Below are 12,057 nucleotides of genomic sequence, written 5' to 3'. Positions count from 1 at the left end.
TTCTGCATTGCCCTTTAATTGTGAGTTGAAATTAGAGGACACTCCGCACCATCCTGACTTCAATGTAGGATATACAGATTCCAGGATCTTCAATACAGAAGCATGATACCAACAATAGAAACTGTGTGAAAAATAGAACTGTATTGACACTACGATTGGACAAACTAGTTTGCCTGGAGCCTAGATTTGGTCTTGTGTCAGGAAACTTCAGGGGTAGGCTCTCCTTGTATTTAGGCCAAGGCTTTTCCTTTCCATGTCCACCATACTTTGGTGGGCCTATGCAAACAATAATTACAGTCTAACACTGTTTTTACTGTGCTCCTTAGACTCTGAACCTTAAAAAAAAAACCACTTAAACTTTTGAGGTTAACTTAAACTAATATGCATGTGCATGGAAATGTAAAAAACTACTATGCCTTCAAGTTTAAGGAGTTACACAAATTTTATAGCTTTAGATTGCTTTGTGTACCATTAAGAAATGTTTTAATGTACTACAGTCTGGGGTCTTGAGGGACAAAGTAATTGTACATGGGTTCTGTTTTACTTTTCTTTTTTCTTTTTTTTTTAATATGGCACGCTTCATGATTTGCGTGTCATCCTTGTGCAGGGGCCATGCTAATCTTCTCTGTATCGTTCCAATTTTAGTATATGTGCTGCCAAAGCGAGCACTGTTTTACTTTTCTTAATGTTCTTTGACTGTAAGTTCAAAATTGGGGTGTCAGCAGGGGTATTTCTTCTGAGAATTTTGTTTTTGGGTGATTCTCCTTCCACTGTAACTTTACCTGTCCTCTTTCTTTGCATCATTGTTTATATAATTAAAAAGAAAAAAAAAAGAAACTCTCCAATAAAAAAAAAAACCTTGACTCTGGGTCAGTCACGCAAATAGCCGAGCGAGGGCTCCGGGCCCAGTGCTGTAGGCGGGGAGGAGGTGGCCGGCGGGGAGGCCGCGCTGCTGGCGGCATGACAGTGACTGGGACTTGGCTCTGCTGGCAGGAGGAGGTAGCATTGGCGGTGGAGGCTGACTTCTGCCTTCCTCAGCTTGCAGGCTGGCTCTTCGGTTGCTGCATCGGCCCCTCTCTCTGCATTGAGCTACCAGGAGTCCCTGCAAGCTGACCCCACTCACTCTCCCCAGGAGTCAGCAGAGTTTTAAGTCCATTGGGTGCAAACTTTGCCCCAGGCCCACGCAATGTCGGAGACGGCTCTTCTCGACCTGGTGTGGGGCTATGCTGTGGAATCTGACAAAGCTGGAAAAAAAATTTTAAAAAATAGCTCTTGCTCCGGGCGAAAGGCTGCCTGACCAGCTGGGTTTTACTTACCCCAGGGAAGGTAGGGAAGCTCCGCCCACACACGCTGACTGCGCGAACACCCGCCGCGCCACATCCCCCGTCGGGTTAGGCCACAGAAAGAGCACAGGAGGAGCCAAACCGCAGCAAACCCACCCAACAGTACCTCTAGATCCACCCTCAGGGAGGGTACCCATTCCCACACCACAGGGGATCAAAACAGGCTGAAATTGGAAGGAACAGTACTCCAAAGCGCACCAATAAACACAAAGAAATACGGGTAAATCAAAGAGAACCCTAAGTTCTGAAGATACGGAGACAAACCCTAACAAGTTTCCAAGTCCGCCAAAACACACAGATTCGTGGGAAGGCAGCCTAAAAGCAGCAATGAGGAAGGAAATGCAAGAATCAATAAAAGAAATGAGAGAAACCTTAGCTACCGAATATAAGATATCTATGGAGGAACGAATCAGCCAAATTAAAGAAGAAATGTTAAAGAGCATGAGAGAGTCCATACAAAAAGAAGTGAAGGAATTAACAGACAAAGTAACAAGCCTTACTAGCAGAAACACAGAGTTGGAGAAACACATTGAAGAACTTGAAGGAAAACTGCAAACAAAAAATGACCAAGAAACCAACAAAGAAATAAAAGGCAAAGCACTGGAAGGAAAAGTCCAGTACCTAATGAACAAGGACAAAAGAAACAATCTAAGAATCGTGGGTATACCAGAAGGTATACCAGAGAAAATAGGGAAAGGGGAAGAACAAGTAGTCAGAGAGATAATAGCAGAGAACTTCCCCACCCTCTGGAATGAAACTTCAGGGCAAATCCAGGAAATCAAGAGGGTCCCTAATAAAATAGACCCCAATAAACCAACACCAAGACATATAGTAATCCAAATGGCAAAAAACAAAGAGAAAGAGGAACTTCTTAAGGCAATAAGAGAGAAAAAAACCCTCAAGTACAAAAGTAGGGACATAAGAATCAAACCAGATCTGCTAGTCGAAATAATCCAAGCTAGAAGACAGTGGAATGAAATATTTAAACGAGTGAATGAAAGAAACTTCCAACCTAGAGTCCAATATCCAGCAAAACTATCATTCATATGGGAGGACAGACTAAAAACATTTTCAAACAAGACCGAACTAGAGCTATTTGTGCAAACAAAACCGATTCTAAATTACCTACTCAGAGATGAATTACACAATCCAAACCCCCGATTGTAACAAAAGCCACCCTACACAACACAACTGCACAACAGTCCTCTCTCTCAATAATCTCCCTAAATGTTAATGGCCTAAACTCTCCAATTAAAAGACGCATAGTAGAGAACTGGATTAGGAAAAATAAACCGGACTTCTGCTGTCTGCAAGAAACACACCTACAGCTACAGGATAAGCATAGGCTTAGAATAAAAGGATGGAAAGTAATTATTCAGGCCAATGGAAAACAAAAAAGAGCAGGGACAGCCATTCTAGTATCAGACCAAATTGCATTCATTATCAAGAAAGTAATCAAAGACAAAGAGGGTCACTACCTACTGATCAGGGGAACATTAGATCAAGAAACATCAACCCTGGTCAATAACTATGCACCTAATCTAGAGTCAGCAAAATATGTGAGGCAACTGCTCGTAAACCTGGAGAAACACATGAAGGGAAATGTGATAATAATAGGGGACCTCAATACTCCACTTTCACCACTGGACAGATCCACCAAACAGAAAAATAGCAAAGAAATAAGAGCTCTAAATGAAAAATTAGAAGATTTGGGGCTAATAGACTTATATAGAGCCCTCCATCCCCAAAAAGCAGAATACACATTCTTCTCAAGCCCACATGGAACCTTCTCCAGAATAGACCATGTCTTAGGATACAAAGCCAACCTGTATAAGACCACAAAGGTAAGGATCATTAGAAGCATCCTATCAGGTCACTATGCAACAGAGGTCAAAATTGACATCAAGAACAAGCAATGGAGAAAAACTAATACCTGGAGATTAAACAACATGCTGCTCAACAACAGCTGGATCAAAGAACAACTCAAGGAAGAAATAAAAAGATTTCTTGAGACAAATGACAATGAAGAGACAACATGTCAAAATTTGTGGGACACAGCAAAAGCAGTAATTAGGGGGAAACGCATAGCAATACAGGCCTATATCAAGAAACAGGAAAATAACAAAACCAACCGTTTAAAAGATCACCTCAAAGAATTGGAACAACAGCAACAGAGAAATCCAACCACAACCAGAAGGCAAGAAATAATAAAAACCAGAGCAGAAATAAACAACATAGAAACCAAGAAACAATACAAAAAATCAATGAGACCAGGAGTTGGTTTTTCGAAAAAATAAACAAGATAGACAAACCACTGGCAAAACTCACCCCAAAAAAGAGGGAAAACACCCAAATCAGTAGGATCACAAATGAAAGGGGAGGGATTACAACAGAACCCCAAGAAATACAACATATCATAAGATCATATTATGAACAACTATACTCAGCTAGGATAGAGAACCCAGGAGAAATCGACAGATTCTTGGAGAAAAACCCTCTTCTGAGACTGGACAAGGAAGACCTAGAAAGCCTAAACAGACCAATCACCTCAGAGGAAATTGAAGATGTAATTAAAAACTCCCTAAGAACAAAAGCCCAGGACCAGATGGATTTACAGGTGAATTCTACCAAACATTCCGAGAAGACTTACTACCACTTTTCCATAGGCTCTTCCAAACCATAGAAAAAAACAGAAATCCTCCCTAACTCCTTCTATGAGGCAAATATCACACTCATTCCCAAAGATGGCAAAGACACCACCAAGAAAGAAAACTACAGACCAATCTCACTAATGAACATAGATGCAAAGATACTCAACAAAATCTTAGCAAACCGAATCCAGCACTTCATCAAACAGATCATACATCATGACCAAGTGGGATTCATACCAGGAATGCAAGGTTGGTTCAACATATGCAAATCAATCAACATTATACATCACATCAACAACAAGAAAAACAAAAACCACATGATCATATCAATCGATGCAGAGAAGGCGTTTGACAAAATCCAACACCCTTTCATGTTAAAGACACTCAGCAAAATAGGGTTAGTAGGAACCTTCCTCAAGATAGTTACAGCTATCTATGAAAAGCCTACAGCCAACATTATACTTAATGGCGAGAAACTAGAAGCATTCCCACTAAGCTCAGGAACTAGGCAAGGCTGTCCACTCTCTCCACTATTATTCAATATAACTGTAGAAGTCCTAGCAATAGCAATCCGACAAGAGAAGGGAATCAAAGGAATCCAAATTGGGAAAGAGGAACACAAACTATCTCTATTTGCAGATGATATGATGATATACATCGAAAATCCTAAAGAGTCACAGTAAAACTCCTAGAAACAATTAACCAATACAGCAAAGTAGCTGGATACAAAGTCAATACACAAAAGACAGTAGCATTTCTATATACAAACAACGAAGTCGAGGAGAGAGAGATTAAAAATACAATACCATTTAAAATAGTATCAAAAAATATCAGGTACCTAGGAATCAACCTTACAAGGGAAGTGAAAGACCTATACCAGCGAAACTTCAAAACGCTTCAGAAAGAAATTGAAGACGATCTAAAGAAATGGAAGAACATCCCATGCTCATGGATAGGTAGAATTAACATAGTCAAAATGCTTATCCTACCCAAACTACTATATAGATTTAATGCAATCCCTATCCAAATCCAGACACCATTCTTTAATGAAATAGAACAATCAATCACAAAATTTATCTGGAACCACAAAAGACCCAGGATAGCCAAACACATACTGAAAAACAAAAAGCTGGGAGGCATCTCCTTACCTAACTTGAAACTATACTATAGAGCCATAGTAATCAAAACAGCATGGTACCGGAACAGAGACAGGACCTCAGACCAGTGGGTCAGAACAGAATTCCCAGACATAAACCCCAAGATATACAGCCAACTAATATCTGATAAAAGAGACAAGAACCTGAAATGGAACAAAGGAAGTCTATTCAACAAATGGTGTTGCTACAATTGGAAAACCACATGTGCGAAAATGAAGATTGACCCATACCTCACCCCTTATACAAAAGTCAACTCAAAATGGATCAAAGACATTGAAATCAGACCCGAATTTATAAAGTTTATCGAGAATAAAATAGGCAGAACACTCGAAGACCTATATATCAAAAAGGTCTTTGAGAATGGAGCACCAATGGCAAGCAAATATAAACAATAATATATATAAATATAAACCAATAGCAGCAAATATAAACAAATGGGACTACATCAAACTAAAAAGCTTCTGCATGGCGAAAGAAACCCTACTTAATGCAAGAAGACAGTTAACAGAATGGGAAAAAATCTTTTCACTCGACATATCAGATAAAGGGCTGATATCTAGAACATACAAAGCGCTCAGAAAGCTGAGCCCCCCAAAACCAAATAAAGCCATAAAAAATGGGAAGATGAAATGAATAGACACTTCTCTGAGGAAGACAGAAGGATGGCCAACAAACAAATGAAAACATGCTCACCTTCACTCATCATCAGGGAGATCCAAATCAAGACAACAATGAGATACCACCTTACACCAGTGAGGATGGCTCACATCAAAAATAATGGAAACAACCTTTGTTGGCGGGGATGCGGTATGAAAGGAACTCTCATCCACTGCTGGTGGGAATGCCCCCTAGTCCAACACCTATGGAGAAAAGTCTGGAGAGTGCTCAAAGAACTCAGAATTGAGCTGACATTTGACCCAGCAATTGCCCTCCTAGGCATATACCCCCATGTTGGAAGGATATTCATCCCAAAATACATATGCACCCCACTATTTATCGCAGCACTCAGTATAATAGCCAAATCTTGGAACCAACCTCGATGTCCAACAACAGATGAATGGATCATTAAGATGTGGTACATATACACAATGGAATATTACATGGCAGTCAGAAATGATACAATCACAGACTTTGCAGCAACGTGGATAGACCTAGATCATGTTATGTTAAACGAAGTAAGTCAGAAGACAAAAGATAAATACAGAATGGTAGCACTATTCTGAAGCACCTAGAACATATATTTTATACACAACTAATATCTAACAATCAAATAACAGGGTTTAACAGGGTAGAAACTGCGAGCACTGCAATAGTCAACATATACTTGGGAGCAGTGTCCAAAATACATGAAAAAGGAACAACGCAAACTCTTGACTACACAGTATACCACAAAGAAAACAGCAACAACAGAGACAGCAGCATAGAGAGAACAGGTATGTAATCAGACTTCTACAACAAAGGCCCACAATAATCCCTTAGAGATCGTATACAGGAACACAAGTATAGAACACCACGGGAAATCACTGACTGCAATGGAAACATACCATAACACTATGTTTTAATGCCTTTATCTTACTATATTTTAAATAACCTCTCAGCTTTTCTGTCCACAGGCACCTTTGGATACAAAGGGCGGACAAACTAAGATGGCAACTCGGGATACTACACGAGATACCATACCTTGCTTGCACTACGAGATGGCCACGAGAAAAATCTTTAACATACACTTTATCTCTAGGTTATACCTTCTTTTAGGAATTGAAGCATGTGACCAGTCAGACCACCGAAGCAGTAACTGCGATGTACAGACTTAAACTACAGGCTCTATTCATCGAACACAATCAACCAATCCAGCATTCCCTTGCTATTCTCTCCTCTCTTCTCACTATTTTCTTCTTTTTTTTTCCTTTTTCTTCATTTTTCTCTTTTCTATTCTTCTCTTTACTTTTTTCCCTTTCTCTTCTCCCTTTCTTTATAAGGTATTTTTTCTTTTCTCTCCCTTCATACCCCTCTCATATACCTTCCCCTTTCTCCCCTCCGGAAATCTAACTATCCCTTCACCCCTCAATCCCATCCAGATCTCCCACCATATTAAAACTCTTCACCCTCAGTCCTTAATCTATTAGGCATCAAGATCGACCTCCTACCCAACGAACCAGTACCCAGCACCCAGGCGAGGGGACACCCAGTCAAACCCACACCTAGTCTCCTGCAAGAAAAGACAGCCAACTCCCCTGTGGACTCATGCTGCGCGGCCCTCCCTACCAACCCCCCCTAACGTGGACTGTTTCTTGAAACTGGGCCTAGGTCCAAAAGTATCCCCAATACAAGAACTCTTCCAAGACTTCCCTACCACAAATTTTTACCAAACTGAAGAAGGCCAGGGGGTGTGATAGAAAGATGCCTGGGAACCCACACACCACAAGAAAAATCCAAAAGGCAATGGGAAAAACTGTACTTCCAACATAGGCATAAGACCTGTAATACACCACATCTTTACCGGCTTTCCCCCAAATGTAAGGTAGTTTTTTGCACCACTTTGGTCCTTTAAAAGCTTCACTAACTCATTTTATTTCTTTTTCTTTTATTTATTTATTTTTTTAATTTATTTTTTCAAATGCCTGTCGTACATATACATTTGTGAGCATATACATTTTCATTCCCTTTCTTTTTTTTATTTTTTTTTATTTTTATTTTATTTTATTTTATTTCATTTTTTTTATCGTTTTTGGGTATGTGACCTATTTCTGTTATCCCCTCTGTCCACCCCCAAATACACCAACAATATAATGTAGCACCATTTCTCCCTGCAAAGGCACACTAAATGAAGGGGAAATCTTACATATAGAAAAGAGAGATATCTCTAATAGAGATAGGAACTCACAGTTGTTAATAATACAGGGATATCTCCTACCTGAAAAATATGTCATGTGGAATCAACTTAGACCTCAGGTGATTAGATACCATTCATCCAGCCTTGAACCCTGGATCCCAGACATAGAAACGGCACAGCTCTTCACAACAGCTGCAGGAAACAAATCCCATCTGGGACATCCTTAATACTGCGGGGTCAACAACAAGGGCCAGCTCTAACATGATATCCTGACAATGAGGAAAATGTGAACAACTTGACCTCAAAGCAGATTAGCCTACCTTACCAGCTAACGACAAGACAAAACCAGAAGACTTGGCACCCTTTGGTAGGTCCAAAAGCCAAGATCACGATTTACAGATGACTGGCTGATAGAACCACGACCAGACTGTACACATCTTGGGACCAATAAAAAAGCCCTAGTTTAGGGTTTGAAGTATGACCTGCACAATAAGCATGATCCCCAGTCCCAAAGGTCCTGCAGAGACAATTGTAACGGAATGGGGCTTCTGGAAGCACAAAGAAAGACGCTAACCTAGGTGCCATCCTAGGCTCAGTGCAAAGCCCAAGATCATCAACCACAGAAGATGGATTAAAATGACACTGAGGTAACAGAACCTCTAGAATCACAAAGACTGACTTCATCATAAATCCCATCTCAGGATCTGTGCAGATACTGAGACCTCTAAACACAGAGCTCTGATTGTATCACCCTGGACAGTGCAGAAGTCTACCAACCACAAAAACACCACCGTGAGAGTAAATGATCCTGAGCAAAGTCTAGAGTTGATCCCATGACAGTATACTCCAAGGACAGAGAAACCCCATATTTTTTAGGCCAAGTGAATTCCTTTTCAAATGACCCCAATATTTACTGTGCCAGGGCAGGAGGGAAAAAAACAAAAATACAAAAAGCACAAAACCTTGGTTATTTATATATATATATATATATATATATATATATATATATATATATATATATATATATACATACGTATTTTTTAACCTTCATTTATTATTATTATTTTTTTTATTTACCTATCTATTTTGGTCGATTTCTCTCTTTGGGTGTGATTATTGAAATTGTTGTCCCCAGTTATACTTATTTTTTCTCTTCCTCTCTTTTCTTTCGTTATGTGCTATGCCATGTTTCTTATTTCAAGACCATGGTGTGTTTTTTGTTTGTGTGCTTGTTTTTGTTGGTTTTTTTGTTTGTTTTGTTTTGTTTTTTGTTTGTTTTTTGTGGTGCTTATCGATATAGCTGGAGTCCTCAATGGATATTTGACACTTCTTTTGGTACTGGTGGAGTGTTTCACCTTCTCTTTCTCCTTCACCTCCCAAATCGATGATGAGAGCCACTAAAAGGATTCCGCCCATTTTCGGGGTATTAGACTCTTACCCCAATTTATTACATTTTTCTTTTTCAGGCAAAACCACGTAACTTGAAATAGCTGGTCTTGCCTCCAGTTAGAGGGGGAAATAAGGGAGGCCTCAAGACCAAACAGGTGCAAGACTACTAAGTCATAGGATAGATACAGAGGAGACCACATATTCTAGTCGCCCTGGGGGTGAGGGAAGAAAAAATGGGAGGGAAGACAAAAACGGACGGGTAGGGAGAACAATTCGGTGATGGATGGGAATCCCTCCTGATTTTATGTAACTATGTACCTAAAATGTTATTGTCAACAATATGTAAGCCACTATGATCAAAATAAAATTATATTATTAAAAAAAAAACCTTGAAAGAGTTTTACATGTGAATTCGTCAAAGGGAAGAATTACTATCATTGATCATTACTATCATTGATCCTCAATCTCTCCCAAAATATTGAAAATACAGGAATCCTCCCTAAGTCTTTTAATGAGGATAATATAACATTCATTCCCCAACAAAGACACCACCAAGAAAGAAAACTACAGACCAATCTCACTGATGAACATGGATCCAAAAATTCTCAACAAATTCTAGCAAACCAAATCCCACAATACATCAAGAAGATTATATACCACCACCAAGTGACTTTCATCCTAGGAAAAGATGGTTAAACATAAGTAAATCAATCAGTATCATGCACCACATGAACAACAAGAAAGACAAAAAACACATGATCATATCAATTGATGCAGAGAAGGCATTCGACAATCCAACACCCATTCATGATGAAAACACTCAGCAAAGTAGGGTTGGAAGGAGCTGTCCTCAAGATACTTACAGCTCTCTTTTAAAAGCCCACAGCAAACATTATCCTTAATTGAGAAAAACTGAATCATTTCCACTAAGGTCAGGAACTAGGCAAGGGTGTCCACTGTCTCTCCTCTGAAATTAACATAGTTCTAAAAGTCCTAGAAATAGCAATTAGACAAGATAAGGGAATCAAATGAGTCCAAACAGGAAAAGATGAAGTCAAACTGTCTCTTTTTGCAGATGATGCGATGATATACATCGAAAACCCAAAAGAGTTCACAGTAAGACTCCTAGAAACTATAAACCAATACAGCAAAGTGGCCTACTACAAAGTCAATAAACAAAAGAGTAGCATTTATCTATACAAATAACAAACCAGGGGAGAAAGAGGTCAAAGAGTTGATTCCATTTAAAATAGTATCCAAAAATATCAAGTATCTAGGAATCAACATGACAAGTGAAGGACCTATACCATGAAAACTTCAAAACGCTTCAGAAAGAAAGTGAAAAGGACCTAAGGAAATGGAAGGACATCCCATTCTCATGGGTAGGAAGAATCAACATAATCAAAATGACTATCTTACCTAAATTACTATATAGTTCAATACAATCCCTATTCAAATTCAAACATCATTTTTAAGGAATTATAACAATCAATTATAAAGTTCATATGGAACTACAAAAGATCTCAGTTAGCCAAATCCATACTGAAAAACAAGAAACTGTGAAATGTCTTTATCTAACCTGAAACTTTACTATAAAGCCATAGTGATCAAAACAGCATGGTAATGGAACAAAGACAGAGACTCAGATAAATGGATCAGACATTCGGTGACATATTCAAATATACAGTCAACTAATATTTGACAAAGGATCCAAGAACTGACTTGGAACATAGACAGTCTCTTCAACAAATGGCGCTAGAACCACTGGATAAGCACCTGAAAGAAACTCAAGATTGATCCATACCTCACACCTTACACAAAAATCAACTCAAAATGAATTAAAGACTTTGATATCAAACTCAAATCTAGAAAGTTCATTGAGGAAAAAATAGCCAGAACACTTCAAGACTTATATCTCAAAAAAAGTCTTTGATGATGGAATGGCAATGGCAAGAGCTAGAGCATCAAACCTAAATAAATGGACTATATTAAACTAAAAAGCTTCTGTATGGTGAAAGAAATTCTGGTTAAAACTAGAAGACAGAGAACAGAATGGAAAATTTTTTGCACTCAACACATCAGATAAAGGGTTGGTATATCTAGGATATACAAAGCACTCAGAAAGGTGAGCTATGCAAAACCTAATAAATCCATAGAAAAATGGGGAGAAGAAATGAATAAACACTTCTCTGAGGAAGACCAAAAGATGGCTAATAGACACATGAAAACATGCTCACCACCACTCATCATTAGGGAAATCCAAATCAAGACAACAATGAGGTACCACCTTACACTGGTGAGGATGGCACACATCAAAAATAACGGGATCAGTCTCTGTTGGTGGGGATGTGGTAATAAAGAAACTGCTGGTAGGAATGCTGCCTACTACACTTCCTATGGAAATCAGTAAGAAGGGTGCTCAGTAAACTCAGAATTGAGCTGCTATTTGACCCAGCAATTGCACTCCTGTGTATCTATTCCCAAGGCAGAAGGACATTCATTCCAAAGTATGTATGCACTCCACTATTTATTGCAGCACTCAACACAATATCCAGAATTTGGAATCAATCTCAATGTTCAACAACAGATGAGTGTATCATGAAGATATGGTACTTATACACAATGGAATATTACATAGTAGTTAGAAACAATACAATCATGGATTTTGCAGCAACATGGATGGA

General features: G+C 39.0%; 1 non-coding gene across 1 annotated transcript; it reads right to left on the bottom strand.

Moving 5' to 3' along the window:
* Positions 1-563: 563 nt before the first annotated feature.
* On the bottom strand, positions 564-669 carry LOC126015162 (U6 spliceosomal RNA). The gene has a single exon (XR_007498054.1). It is a non-coding gene; the product is annotated as a U6 spliceosomal RNA (small nuclear RNA).
* Between the last annotated feature and the right edge of the window lie 11,388 nt (positions 670-12,057).

Source organism: Suncus etruscus, chromosome 7, assembly GCF_024139225.1.
Source record: "Suncus etruscus isolate mSunEtr1 chromosome 7, mSunEtr1.pri.cur, whole genome shotgun sequence".
NCBI classification, from domain to species: domain Eukaryota; kingdom Metazoa; phylum Chordata; class Mammalia; order Eulipotyphla; family Soricidae; genus Suncus; species Suncus etruscus.
This window is presented reverse-complemented; position numbering and strand designations above follow the sequence as displayed.